This window comes from Pyxicephalus adspersus, chromosome 2 (genome assembly GCF_032062135.1).
Source record: "Pyxicephalus adspersus chromosome 2, UCB_Pads_2.0, whole genome shotgun sequence".
Classification (NCBI taxonomy): Eukaryota; Metazoa; Chordata; class Amphibia; order Anura; family Pyxicephalidae; genus Pyxicephalus; species Pyxicephalus adspersus.
This window is the reverse complement of record NC_092859.1, coordinates 120554701-120570321: the sequence shown is the minus strand read 5'-3', so window position 1 is coordinate 120570321 and position 15621 is coordinate 120554701. Positions and strand designations below refer to the sequence as shown.

The window sequence follows — 15621 nt, the reverse complement described above, 5'->3', positions numbered from 1 at the left end:
TACAGTAAAATTTTCTTCCAACGGAGACTTATGTACACCACAACAAATATGCATGTCAGAGTGGCCTGAGTTTTGATTATGACAGGAAGAATTGGGAAGGCTACAAAAAACTGCAACAGTTTGCCCCACAAGTGACCCAGTCACTTGAAAACATTTCATGCATAATTCTTGCATTTTTCAAGAAAATGTTTGTCACAACAAAATTTAATGTATTAAGTGTCATTAGAGTTGAAAAGAAGCAATACTATGCCGTGTTATATCACCTATTTGAGGTTTTGAGCAATTGCTAACTCTTTGGCTAAGGGGGGTAGGAGTATAATACATCCCGGTCACCCAAAGACTCATATTTTTTCACCAATTTACTTTTGTTTGTGAGTAAACCTGGAATTATTCAGTTCTATACAATTCTACTTTTGTGCCTCACCATGTGCAGCTCATAGAGAAACGTCTCATTGTATAGTGCATCAGTGCCATTGTTTGTTTTATTTTCCTCCAATTGGACTGAGTTGACTGACAGCATTATGTCTAGGAGATGGTTAGCTGTGTGTGTGTGTGTGTGTGTGTTTTTCTTTTTATATTACAGCTGTTGTAGGATGTGGACCATTTCTGAAGAAAACATAAATGATCATGGATCATTTTTTAATTTAATTATAACTAAACTATTGGGAAATGCAGGATCCCACAACTGTCAAAATAAACCATAGTAACAAAAAATAATAAAATAGTTCTGTTCTAAAGTTTTAATTCTCAATATAGGTTACACTGCAGGGTAGAAAAAGAAAAAAAAAAATTCCTGTCTGAATGTCAGCCCTCTGGTCTCCAAGCAGATCATGAGCCATGCATTTGTCTCTGTACAATTCTGTTCAGGATGAAGCGGTTGCATGTACACGTTACATCATCCTGACTCAGCCAATGACAATGGCCCAAGACCTCAAATTATGAAAGAAGACCAGGTAAACATTGAGGCGTCAGGTACCGAATGCAGATTAAAGTGCTGAAGAAGACTTTTTAACAGGTATATAATCTTCAAATATGCTGTGTCCCCAACATCGGATGCTATGTCATAAATCTCTTCTTTTCATGTAATCAAGAATCTTCTAAGTCTGGCACAACAACATACTCCACCTATCTAAATATATCAGCTTTGTTATATTGTTAACAGAAATTTTGAGGGGTATGAAATGTTATTTGCAATTGGTGTTCGATACTAATTTGAATTAATATGTATAGGTTTAAAAAATATATGTATATTGTAAAGTTCTAATACTGCAGTGACCTAAAATAGAGGGTGTAGAAATAATTGTCATCTGCATGTTAAAAGAAAGGTACTGTATCTACTAAAAAAATAAATATGTGAGTGATTTTCATTTTGACAAATCATAAGATCAGATCCCATATCAATTGACTGTTACAATACCATGAGAGTGGCTTCTGCTTCTTGGCACTGTCCAACACCATATGTTGGAGACACCTGCTTACGGCCCTATCGACAATTACACAGTTTAAATCTTTTTCCTGAGACAAAGATATTTGTGGTGATCGTTTAACAAAAATGTTTATATATTAAATATAAATATATATATATATATTTTTATCTATATATAATGTGTGTATGATGTATGTATAAATAAATATACACATTAAATAGCCACTTTATTAGGTACACCTTTCTAATAGAGTGAACCCTTTTTTGTCTTCTGAATTGCCGTAAGTATGGCATCAATTCAGCAAAGTGCCAGATTTTTCCTGGATTTTGGTGTATGTTGACATGACAGCATAATGCAATTGCAGTATGTTTGTTGTCTGCACATCCATAATACGGATCTCCCATTTTACCATGTCCCAAAGGTGCTCTATTGGCTTGAGCTTTGGTCACTATGAAGGCCATTCAAGTACAGTAAACCTTTTGTAATGTTTAGGAAACCAGTTTAAACTTTGTGAAATTATCCTGCTGAAAGTAGCCTTTAGAAGATCAACCTCAACCATTTATACAAGGCAGGATTGGTCCATGGTTTTCATGTTGTTGATGCCAAATTTTAACCATACCAGGTGAATGTTGAAGCGGAAATCGAAAATCATCAGACCAGGTAAGGTTTTTCCAATCTTCTATTGTGCCATTTTTGTGAGTCCGTTTGAATTGTAGCCTTGGAAGCTTGTTTTTAGTTAACAGGAGTGACATCTGCTGTTGTAGCTCATCTACTTCAAGTTTCAACATGCTGTGTTAGAAATGCACTTATGTATACCTCTGTAACGCACTTGTGTATAGTTGTAACAAGACGTTACCTGAGTTACTGTTCCTTTTCTATCAGCTAAGACCAGTCTGCCCATTCTCTGCTGACCTCTGGAATAAACAAAGCACTCACTGGATATTTCCCTTATTTGGATCATTCTCTGAAAACTTTGTGCATGGAAATCCCAACAGATTAGCTTCTAAACTACTCAGGAGTCCTAATGGCACCAACACTCATCCCATGTTCGAAATCATGTAAAATACCTTTCTTCCCCATTATGATTCTGTCCCTTTAACCCTTTGATCACCTATGGTATGACTGTCTCATGAATAGCTAGTTAACAACAAGCAAATCTACAAAAAAATAAAAAAAATAAAAACTAATCTACAAAAAAGAAAAACATCTTAAAAGTGACTTTTTCTATTGTAGGTGGAAAATGGAGAATCCAGAAGTTTTAACATAAACACAGGGAAACAAATGGACTGTATGCAAATAGTATCCTTTGTAGGAATCACACCCTGGACCCCATCCATGTTCAGACACAAATACTTAGGTTTTTTATAGGTAAAGTAATTCTAAACCTTAGCTGGGTCACACACATTGTGTTTTAAAGTACCACGTATTGTGTTTTTCAGAAATACTGTTTCTATTGTTTTCATCCTTTTTGCATCACAATGATCTGATCTCATCACACCCACCTTCTCCCTGTATGCATTCTATACAGCAAAAGCTAGGGGCCATTGCTCAGATTGGGCTTCTTGATGGTGGCAATGGCAAGCCATGCCTGAGAAATTAGCAATGTGCGTAGTCACACAGGTCTTCTACATGCAGAGTATGTGATGGTGACAATGTCATAAAGTGCAAAAGTGACAATAGTGTTATTTATAACAGGAAGTGTCTGAACAAGAACTTTTATAGCAGAATCACCAGGTACTATTTTCATGAAAGTTTCCTAAAAAAATTAAAAATTGCTTTTTAAATAAATTAGTAAAGGATTTCATAGATTAGGGTTAAATATACTTTATAGCCATATTGTATATCTGCTGGAAAACAAAGTATAAAAGAATTCCTGAACTCCTTTTATATTTTCATAAATTATTATTAATAATAAACAGGAATTATATAGTGTCAACATATTACGCAGTGCTGTACATTTAACATTTATTTAAAATAAATTTACAGACAGTGATACAGAAGGATGAGAGGACCCTATCCCAAAGAGCTTACAATTTAGGAGGATGGGGGACGTAACACACAATAGGAGGGGAGATATGTAGTGGTGGAAAGTAGTGATGGTTTCGAAAGACAGAAGAAGATGGGTAGGCAAAATTGGAAAAAATAGGTTTTGAGTGCTAAATGTTAATAAACAGAAAGTAGGAGCAAGCCGAATAGGACGAGGAAGACCATTCCAGAGTAAAGGCAGCTCTAGAAAAGTCTTGGAGCTGTGCGTGTGATGAGGCTGTGAGAGAGGAAGTCATTGGAGGAGTGAGGGGAGTGACGGGGGGAGTATTTTTTTTTGCCAGGTCAGAAATGTAAGTGGGACAGGAGCTTGGATTTGATTTTAAGCTAAAATGGAAGCCAATGAAGAGAACTACAAAGAGAGACATCAGAAGAGGAGCGGTGGGAAGGATGGATGAGTCTGGCTGCAGCATTCATAATATAGATGATAGGAGCATGTACAAGGAGTTTGGTGGTTTCTGGGGACAGGTAGGGGCGGAATATGAAGATGAGAGTGCCTGGTCCTTGTAGCAGCTGTCTGTAACATATGTGGAGAGATATTAAAGTAGGAGACAAGCAGAAGGCAGTTGCATGCAGTTGGTCAGTCTTTAGTTCTCAGGAGTCCATAGCAAAAGGTGACAACCTTTCTCTTGTGAAAAACTGCAGGAGCAGTGTTGTCACCCTATTATTATTACACAGTATTTATATATGTCTTTAATACAGTCTAAGGTCTGGGGGAAGCCAATTAACCCAACTGCATAACAGAAAGCCTCCTTTCAGTCAAAATTATCAGATAAAATTGGGTAAAAAAAAAGGTAAAAAAGGTAAGGTAAAAAAAACAATAACACACACACTTCACACAACAAATGTTGCAAAGCTTTTACATGTTAAAATAATATTTTTGATATTAAATATTAAGATAGAACTCCTCATCCCCCTTAAGTATCAATAGAAATATCTTCTAGATAAGTGAGCCACCTCTCTATATCATGTAAATGTAATCAAAATTAGAGCGAAGAAAAGAGGTTTTAGGCTCTGGGTTGTTGTTTGAATATAAATACGTGTATTAGATGCTTTTTACATCCATAGCAACTAGTAGTACATGAAAATACAGTATTTACCTCTGTCCTGCTAACCATTCACAGGATGGGTTCAGCATACTATAGATGTAGGCAGCTACTGAAATATCATTACAGTATTGTGAATGTAAGTTAGTAAGTCATCAAATATTACAGCCGTAATGTGTTGCATGCTAACCCAACGCTTTTTACCTTGATGGGCTTCCTCAGGGATAGGTTTTTTAGCGTACTTAATAGTACGTCACTGGGATATTGACCCAAAATTGTCTAATTGAAGAAAAGTGTGTAAGAGTAAGATCACAGCTGTAGGTATTTTGGGTATAGCTTAGTGTAGATTTATATGTGCCTTTTCTGGCCTAGTTTATATTAGGGTATATTCATCCATCTGAAGTTTTTTTGGAGATGGGTAAGAGGATAGGACAGTGCCTTTCCGATATCTTATAATGGAGTGTAGCAGGCCAGATGCAGAGCGTGTGCAGGCAGACATTGTTAAGTACACTAGAAAACCTCTATCTGAGGAAGCCCATATATATATCTGAAAAGCATTGGATTAGCGTGCAACACGTTACGGACAAATGAACCCGTCCTGTGAATGGTTACCAGGATAGAAGTAAATACTGTACACTCATGTACTACTATTTGCTACGGATGTAAAACGCATCTAATATACATATTTATAAACAACCTCATCTTTCTATTTTTTAATATTACAGTTTTCATCTTCTAGATTGTAAGCTCTTCGGGGCAGGCTCCTCTCCTCCTGTGTCACTGTCTGTATCTGCAACCCCTATATAATGTACAGCGCTGTGTAATAAGTTGTCGCTACGTAAATGCTGTTTATTAATAATAATATGGAGTGATAGTCCAGCTACACCACCCTGCAGCACACAATTGTAATGGCTACTCCTGGTATATAAACAGTCGGCCTGCAGACTGTCACAGAGGAGGCTGGGGTCTGTAGCGTGACCCCGGGCAGAGGCTAATAGAGCCGTGCAGAGGCGCGCACCATTCGCCTCAATGTAATCGCTCTGGGTCAAACAAAGCTCACTGCCAAACCTACTACTCATGTGGGCGTGGCTTACTGTCTCACTAACAACATCTGCCAGCCTCCCCCTCTGGCCCCGCCCTATGGGTATGCTCGACGACCTCTCGCGGGAAGGGGCGGAGATTCCGTTCGGATCAGTGGGCGTGTCTCCGGCCGCGCCGGAAGCGCTGTCCTCTTCTCGGTCCTGGTCTGGTTGCGGCCTAAGTAAACGGTGAACCCTATAACTGCAGTAGTGGCTGCGCAAACCCTGTGCTGGGGGGAGGGAGAAGGGATGGGGGGGAATCTGGGCCCCGTGTGACCCAATCTCCAGGGAAACTGTGTGGGATAGGACAAGATGGAGGACACTTAAGGCCAGAGTGAGGGTGAGTGAAAGCCACAGTGTGTTTACGTGCGTTATGAAGGCGGAGTGCCCAGTGATGTGTGTGCGGATTTACGTTGTGAGGATTCACCGTGCGTGGGGGATTCCCTCACAACTCACCTCAGCATTCATTGTTAGTGAATGTTGTCTCCCTGTACACATTGTGCTGTGTGTGGGCCGAGGCTCTCATTTCCCTCTCTGTATTCCAGGATGGCAAACACTGCCAGGCCTCCTATCTGGGGGCTCCCTGCCTGGCCTGGGATCACCAGATACATTCTATTCATTGGGTGAATAGCTGGGGAATGTAACTTCCTATTCATATAAAATGTGTCCAATCAATTCACTAGCCTGATGTGTTGTGTGAATTCCTACTACTTTATATTCAACTTTGTGTAATGTTTTATATTGCATTGCTCTGTATTATATCATATAAAAGATGGAGCTTTCATTAGATTTTTTCCTTTGTACAGTCTGTGATCTCTGCATATGGACTTGTAGGTTACACACCTAGACAATTGCATGCAGAAACACTCCAATTGTTGTGATGTGATCCTGCCATAAAAGTCTAAGGGTTCTTCCTGTTATAGGGACATTGTGCTCCATTGTTGTCACTTAGGTGGCGCTCAGTTGTCCCCATCGGGTAACTTGGTGCCGTGATGTTGTTGTGGCCTCTTTGCACACAACACTGAAATGTGACAAAGGTTATTAATAATATTATTACACAGTATTTATATAGTGCCGACATATTAGGCAGTGTTGTACAGAGTCCATAGTCATTTGACTAGCTGTCCCTCAAAGCAGCTTACAATCTAATGTCCCCACCATAGTGATATGTTATTATTACAGTCTAAGGTCACTTTTTGGGGGGAAGCCAATTAACCTAATTGCATGTTTTGGAGGTTAAAAGAAATGTGTGTGTATTTAATACACAGTGTTTTAGGGAGATCAGTGTCAGCTTGTGTTTACACACACTTCAAGATGACATTATGATCCAGAGACATGTACAAATGTTGGAATAGTAGTTATTATGGATGAGACAGTCCCTGGGTTTATGTATTGGTAGCATTTAAGATTCCACTGAATGTTGCCTTGTTTTGGATCCTGATATTCTTCCCATCGTGCTGGAAGATCAGTTGTGTTGTTTTTTAGTGCTGTTGTGTTGCTGAAACAATCTGTACTGTAGTTATACTATAGACAATAAAGGCTGTCTGGAGATCCAAATATTGAGCCCCCCCCACTAAGCCATAACCCTGGTATGTAGATCATACTATGTAGTAAATTGATTGCTTTGCATTGTTTTGTTTGGTTATAAGGTTCCCATATCCAGGAACTTTATAGCAAGATCCTCCTGGGGGGTTACTTGGTGAAATATTTGATGACTTACTGAAGATTATTGGCATAAACAGAATACTTGATTGGTTGTGGATATCTTCTTATGTTTTTGATATTTTTGTTCTGTCTTCTGACAGTGGAAAGTAAAACTTTTCCATTGCTTCTGTTTGTTGTGTGCAGCCAATCCACTTCTTCACTCTGTAGAGTAAGTTACAGCGAGATCCATTGCCAGAAAGTGCTGAAACATCTGATCTGTCAGCTGTGTGGTGAAAGCAGTGACTTTGATATGGAGGTATCTGAGATTTTTTCCTAATAGCTGCCATCCTTCATAGAGATAAACTCCCATAACTTGTGATGTTAGCAACAGCCGCCCAGTGGACATTCAGGTGTTGTCAGGCTCTTTCATAATGGTGTGGTAAGCAGAACAGCTCTATTGGCAGAAGATATTTACAAATGTTAGATTTGTCATTATTATGATAATTCGGATTACTAAGTTTTGTCTCTTTGCAGAGCTATACATGGCTGTCTTTGTCACAAAGGCTTGCTAATTTTCTTGCAAACACACACAAAGGCGAATTTCAGTCAACCCAAAGTAACCCATCAGTAGTTTTCAGCTTGTGGTAGGAAAGTACCTGGAGGAAACCAATATAAACCTAGAGGTTTTGTACAGAGCAGAAATTGCAGCTTTAACCCTGCGTGGCGTGGAGCTAACCATGGTATAGTGAATCTTAAAATGAATGGACAAAGTCAGTTTAATATATCAAAGTCCCATTCCCAATTTGATAGCAGGTATTGTTTACGAAGAATTACATTTTTCTCTTACATATTGTGTATTAAAGCTAAATTACAGAAAAGTGAAACTTTATCAGAACTACAGAGGGATCTGATGGACTAAGAAAAAGTATGGAACTGCTGTGTGATCGTCAATTAGGACATTGCTGTTTAGCAAATTAAATCCTAAGCAGCCATGCTGCTGCGTACAGATCAGTAGAAGCATAGGGGATGTACTCATTGGGCAAAGGAGGATATGGCTTAAGTGTTTTACCCCTGAGACCTGGGCTATGCTATGATATATATATATATATATATATATATATATATATATATATATATATATATATGTGTAGGTACAGTTGTTTAATATTTACTAAACATTGCTCTTTATGATAAAATAGAGGCGTTGATAAACCTTGGATCCAAAGGAAGCCAACATTTACTCTTGCAAGGATGAACTGCTAGTTTTATCAAGGGGAAAGAAGAAAAAGTTGGTTTCCTTATTGCTTGGCCTTGGGACAGCTCGTGGTTTATTGCTGGTCAATGCTCTGAAATTTGAGATAGTCTCACAAACTCGTGTACTTGCAAACATTGCTGGACTGCTGGTTCTGCATTATATGGGATGCTGGCCACAAAGCTACCTAAGAAGCTTCAGGGGACCAGTCACATGAAAAGATGGATGTCAGGAATAAGGCAAGATATTTCTTTTATCACCATCCCCTGGGCATAGTGATTAGTCTGCTCTTGGAAGGGTGACGGTAAATGTTGGTAGTTGGTTTCATTTTACTGCAAGGCCAGCTTTTAGGTTCTAACTTCGTATCTCTATTTTGTTTTGCATTCATAAAGAAGAAGCAGAATAAAGTAAACCATTTAAGTTCTCTTCCTTTTTTTAAGAATGCTTCAATTATTAAACACACCTTTTTAGCTAGTGGACAACGTTTTAACCTTAGTGCACTTTTATAGGCAATACTATGAGGCCTGTAATGGATGTTATAAAAGGTTTATTCGTATTACAGTGGTAAGATGGCATTTATTGTATAGCAACAGGGGTAAGTGACCACAACTGAAAAACTGTGATTAATATAACCATAGTAGAAAAGTGCTGAAAATGCAGGTTACACAATTATGTAATGTTTCTATTGCATTTGACTTGAATTTTGTAAAAGTATAGGTTGTAAAGTGCTTTAACTTTCTTATAGAATTTTTAAATCTGGGCTCTCCAAGTAGTGATATGCCATACTACAAAAAGAACCCATGTACACCTTTTTACTAAATGTAAGGTGCTTCTCTAAGCCCTCTGCATTTTACGTTTGTGAAATGCACTCGTTTTCGGAGTTTGTACTTAAAAGAAGATGTCCAACATGACTATAATATTTCCCAATGTCTGTATATTTTTCCTTTTACATATATAGCAAAAGGATTGTTCCCTTTTCTGGAAAGGGAGTTGTCAAGAATTTGGCGCTTGCATTAGATACAAAGACTTGACATCAGTTGTTTGGTAAACCTTATACTAGCAGACTATGTAAAATGATTAAACAATCTGTCACAAAGCTAATCACCTTTGGTTTGTTCTTACCAAGTCCAATATAACATTGTTACCCCAAGTTTTCAGTGTAATCTGGGTAAGCATTGATTTTAGGCTGCCCATAAACTAATTTCCCACCATAAGCTAATAGTGGGAACATTTGACTAGAATACAAAGATTATTCAATCAATGAACACAAAAAATGATTCATTCTGGGTACATAAATGATTACAGATGACTGTTGATTTAAAAAAAAAAAAAAAGGAACAAAATTATTTAGTCGGAAATTCATTTTCTGCAGACAAACTTTTTCCAGTCATATTACCAGTGCAAACCATTATAAAATATTTTAAAGTGTTAGCCATTACCCTTACACCATATAAGTTACATGAAATGGTTTCAATATGTTCATTCACCTAAGTTATGTTGTAAAGAGTTTTTCATTTTTTTTTTGAATAATGAAAAATACAAGATCAAAAGCCAATTTTTGCCCGACATCTTGTTGTCTCAATTGGCCATCTCACCAATTTTTGATGTATTCACTTGGATTATTTCTCCAGGCTAAACTTTTTGAATTTGATTTTTGAAAATATCCCTTATATTGCACTGATGAAGGCCTAGAGCATCCTTGAGTAGAGCCACTCGTTCCCTAGCTCTAGGATTAGACATGGGAACCCCCTCCATCCCCCACTCCGATTGTCTATGCTCTCCTCTCTTTCATCCTTAGCATCTGCAGTAGTAGATTGGGTTACAACAATAATACTGCTATCAAAGAGGCTGCAGCTGCCCCAGCCCCCTCACTCCACACGGTTTCCCTTCTTCTATTGCTTCCTTTCTTCATGTTCCCCTATTCTCCCTCTTCCCTTTTCTTCCTTTCACATTACTCTGCCTGTTTTCTTAGGAACTCATTCTCCAAATCACACCTCCCCCCCCCTTGATTTTTATTTGCCCACACTATTCTGTTTCAGTACACTGCTTTCCATATCTGAGCACACTGTAACCTTTATTTATGTAAGAAAGATGTAATGTTTTTAGTGGGTGATTCAAGGACAGCAGAGAGGTGCAGCATATCTTGACACATGCCAGGAGTCTTTGTGTTCATCAGGCCTGGGCATAAGGGAAAAGAACAGTCTTTTGTTCTATATCTGGTGGCTTCATTGAGCCCACTGTTAACTTTAGCCACCCCTGTTTAAGGTATATTGGGTGTGTTTCTTTCCTCTGTATGTTTTGCAGATAATCTGTAGACTAATCCAAAATGATAAACATTTTAAAGTGCATCCCAGTTGACACATCTATTGTGCCGTTACTATTTTTAGCAGTGAGATGTAAACACATGAGAACACGGTGTTTTCTCACTATGTTTCTGTAGGATTTCTATGTGCTGGGTTTGGGTGATGAAACTTAGAATTCATCTGTGATGGCACAGAAATAATAAATCGGGCCACCTTTAAATTTACAGGTTGCTCTGAAATCAGATTTGTTTGGATTCCAGGCCCAGTTGCTTGCCTTGTGTATTTTGTGGCTATGATGCAAACGTGATGATGATTTTGTTGCATTTTCTTTAATTAATTTATTGGTTATTCTCAATGAATTTTGTTAGGGAAGATCTGCTGTTCTGTCACCTTTTCTGTGGCTAAAACTCTTGCCTTTGCAGCAGTAGAGCCTCAGGTTTGAATCTTGGTCAGGGCACTAGTGCTTGGAGTTGTGTTATTTTACACTGGTTTCCTCCCACTTCCCAAAACATTCAGTTAGCTTTATTGGTCTCTCCTTAATATTGGCTTTAGACTATGTTGGTTACATCAGCGGTCCCCAACCACCGGGCCGCGGCCCACTACCGGTCCGCGGCGGTGTTTTCAGTGGGCCGCGAGTACATGATCCATTATTGAAAACGAAGCGGCACCCAACCACCATCCGCGGCCCGGAAGTGGTCCGCAGCGGTGTTTGTATGAGATGCCGGTAAATGTACACAGTAGTCTGTGTACAAGCAATGCGAGCACATTGGCTGTCAGATGTCATGTGATCGCTTTGAAGCAGCAGAGGTGCACAGAGAGAATAGAGAAGACGCCAGAGTATGTCTGTGCTCTCTTTGTACCTAGGGCCCCTTGAACTCCCACGTTTCTTTATTCCAACTTTGCCAGTTAGGATCTGCATTAAATCTTTCCCATTTTATCCAAAACCTAAAAAATTGGATCCGCAACTTTTTTTTTAATAATTCCTCACCCATCTAAAAAACTAAGTAGTGAGAGGGCAGAAGTCCTGATCCATTTCTTTTGATAAAATGCTGAATCAAGGATGCTGCAAACACTTACGCTCATTATATTGTGCATACACGAATGATGTAACTCCTGCACTTGTGCACTTTGTCCCTCCACAGAATTGTGCTGAAACTATACATGTTGACAGAGTAGAAACATGTGTGATAGAAAAGACTTCACAAACCTGCAGGTTCATTCAATCCAAATTTTCAACTTAATGTTTTTTTTTTTGGTTAGTGCCTTAGTACCTGCCATTTGACCATTTTATGTAATTGGTGTCCAGGAGCATTACCCACATGCAATCAGGTGCCCAGTTTTATATCAAGTATACTCAAGAAAAAAATCTTCCGAAGTCTGATTTCAGTGGGCTTTCCCCCAAATATTCATTAAAGGAAACTTCCTAAAACTTATGCCAGAAACTTCTCGCCGCTGCTGCTTTGGCTTTAATTCTTTACATTTCTTATCCACAGAAAGTTTGGGGTATGTTGGGTCAGTGAGAAGTCAGATGTTCCTTAAAAGTATCTGCTTGAATTCAATATTTAAAACACCCGTGCACAAAAATATCCAAGTATCATTTCTCAGTCTGTGGGTTCATGTTTGTTCAAAATATGACCACCCCTCTTGTCTGCTTCAAACATCTACACCACTACCTTGTTTTGACCCCTGTATCACCCTTCAGGAAGTGATAGTCAGGCCACTGGGTCAGATTCAGTGTCTCCTTTCATAAACGAGGAGCCATCTGGCCAGAAAAGCAGTTCAGAAATTGTACTGCTGTAACATTTGTGGTCACTTCCTTTTGTGAAGCCTAATAACTTGTTGGTTAGCAGCAGTTTTTGTGTAGTTGATACCTTTTTAAACAATTGACGTGTGTGATATTTTTCAAAGCAGTATTTAATTTCTGAGTAGATAAAAATGTACTGCTTGTCTTTGTGTATTTCACTTCTTTATAGCTCTGTCTTGTTACACCTAAATCTATCCAGATGTGTTCATGGTTGTATCCTTTTTCCCTAGATATTGATATCTTCCCCCTAATCTTAAAAATCTTGCACTCTAACACGTGAATATGAGATAATGCTTGCTGAAGTTAGACGTTAGATTGATTCTAAACCGTTTGCACTCAAAACCTTTGTCCTAAAATGATTGTGGGCTGTTAAATCATACAAACATGTTTGGTAGATGAACATTGCTACAAAGTTAAAAGTTCTTTAAAGCTCGGTAGCAGTTATTGGTTAAATAGTGGCAACGCTATATTTAAAGTGGATGTGAAACTCTCAATAATGCGGGGTGTACAGAAGAAATACAAATGGAAAGTGATCCTGTTACTCCAGGGTCAAAATCACAAATAGCAATACCTGGAGAAAGAAGACCCTCTATACCTAACTTTTCAGCGACTCCTATTTTAGAATGTTGATTTATGGTGGTTTCTGGACACTGACGTTTTTTAAAATCCAGGTCAGTAAAATCCTCCTAACTTGCATCCTATGCAGTCTGTATTTTTGCTTAGGTAGCAGTTCCATCAAGAAGCGACTTTGCCCACAGGGAAATGCATTTTTGACTTGAGGTGGCTAGGTAGCAACATCACAATTGTATTTAGATACAGGCTCTCTGTAGGGTCTGAATAGAGTCTGTTTCACTCTGTGATGGCTTGATACTTTTAATATTGTGTACACTTTCACTATATCCTGGAATATTATAAAACACTGGTTTCAATTGTACTTTAAATATATTGGTGTTTGAATACTAAAGAATCTCGTTTCCTATAAAAGTTTTGTAATCATGTAAATAAAACACACATCTGTCACACTGCACAACAGCAGGTGAAATACATTGTTTAGTTTAGCAATTAGCAGCCTGTGTCACCTTTCAGCCTCCATCTTGATCATTGGACAGTGAATTGACATCACCCCCTTTATCCAGTTTATCAGGAAGAGTGTTTGCTTTCTTGGATTCTTAATGTGGTAGAAGTTTGTGAAATTACAGGTTTTACAGAAGTGCAATTTTTTTGGCAGGTCAAAGATGTAACACCAGGGAAATAACAATTGCTCAGATGGATAAAGAGAATAACAACCACAAATACTTTTAAACTTAATCAAAAGGTTGTTGACCATTAAGCCATGTATATTGGCTTACACCCATGACCAGTTGTAATTTTTTTGATTAGTTTTTGGAATGATGTTGTGTTTGGAATGAAAGTGGATCATCGGCCATGAGTGGCAAGGCACTGATCAAAGATCTAAGGAATAAACTTGCAGACAGGTACAAGGACAAGTCAGGAGAAGAATATTAAAAAATATCAGAGGGTTTATCAATTCCTCGAAGCACACAAGTTTTTTTTTTTTTTTTTTTTAAATTAAGAAGTGTTTGATACTACTGGGACCATCCTCAAATCAGGTTCTACCTTCAAAATAGATTGAAGAATAAGAACAAGAAATTGATCAGAGGTTAGAGGCCAATGGCAAGCAGTTTAATACAGGAATTTATGGCAGAGTGGTCATTATGTGCTTGTGACAATAATATCAAGTAATATACACAAATGTGGCTTGTATGAGAGGCTTGCAAGAAAGGCCACTTAACAAGAAATTTTTAAGTTTTGATGGTCCTTTAGATTGTTAGTCAAAGTAGATAAGGGTGTTCTAGTTGAATGAGTACATAATTTATTTTGTTCTCTGCTTTTCCACATGTGTGACTTTAGGTAAACATTTAATGGTTTTTAAGGATTTCTTAGGTGTAAATACTGATTTTTGTGAGCATGCATATATTCAAAGTATAAGTACCCACTTTTCTTCGCCGCTTTTGCCCATACTGCACAATAGACTGATTTTCTACACTGTTTTGTCCAACCATTCTCTCCTGAGTTAGTATCATATACGTGATGGAGACTTCCAAAATGAATAGGATAAAAAAAAGTGTACCTTAAAGCATACTTAAACTCAGAAATTTTACTTTACATAAAAAGGTAGACAACGCGGGCATGCGCAGGAGTCTTTTCGCTGAAACAGAAAAATTTGCCGATCTCGCGCATGCACAGTTTTCAGTTCAGTTCCTCTTTAAAGTTGAAGTGTATCTTTCCCAACAGCAGGAGTAAAGTATGTACTGTATATACTCATTGCAAAGTTAACACCAACATCACACTGGATGTGCCAGTTACTTCAGTTTCACTTTACACAATCAGCCATTCATTGTAGCTTCATGTATTTTCACATACCACTGTGATGAATAGGAGCGTGTGTATTGTCTTATACACATAATGAATGGGAGAACACCATGACCACCACCAAGGCAAGCATGTATCTTCCATTTCTCTGCATTGTTCTGCAGATTGGGAAAAGGGGGCTTTCAAGTATCAAACCCCTACGTTTCATGGTTCTGAAAATAAGTAAATTGAATTATCTATATCAGTCGCTGGCTTTCTAAAGAATCTCCATTTTGGGAGAACTGTTTATGGGAGAAAAGACAGGCCAACAACACAGGGAGTATAAAAATCAATATATAGCATCCCACTGGTTTTCAGATTGAGAATGTGTATTTATAATTCAAGACGTCCATTTGCTTTGCCACTGTGGCTCAGCATTACAAGCCTGACATAAGTATTTCCATTCCTAATAAGTGATTCATGCTGAAGCAGTATTTACACTGCTACTTCTGGGTATCTTTTGTCTTTAGCAATCTTTACCAAAATCTGCAGCAAACAAGGTAATTTGAGATCAGATGCCTCCTGATTTTCCCAGGGGAGGGGCAGCTTAATATTTGGAAGAGACCTGCAGAGAATTCTGTTCTTTTTTATGTGAATGGTGATTGGACAGA

The 15621-nt window shown here is 38.2% G+C and overlaps 1 protein-coding gene across 8 annotated transcripts in view; it reads left to right on the top strand.

Annotated features, from left to right (window-relative positions):
• The first annotated feature begins 5736 nt into the window (after window positions 1–5736).
• The window catches only part of ZNF609 (zinc finger protein 609), a 45324-nt gene continuing 35439 nt past the window's right edge, over window positions 5737–15621 (top strand). For 6 of the 8 annotated variants that reach the window (XM_072402212.1, XM_072402208.1, XM_072402211.1 and 3 more), the window contains exon 1: window positions 5791–5935. The gene's annotated coding sequence lies outside the window, so the exon portion shown is untranslated. The other 2 variants (XM_072402205.1, XM_072402204.1) reach the window with 2 other exon arrangements.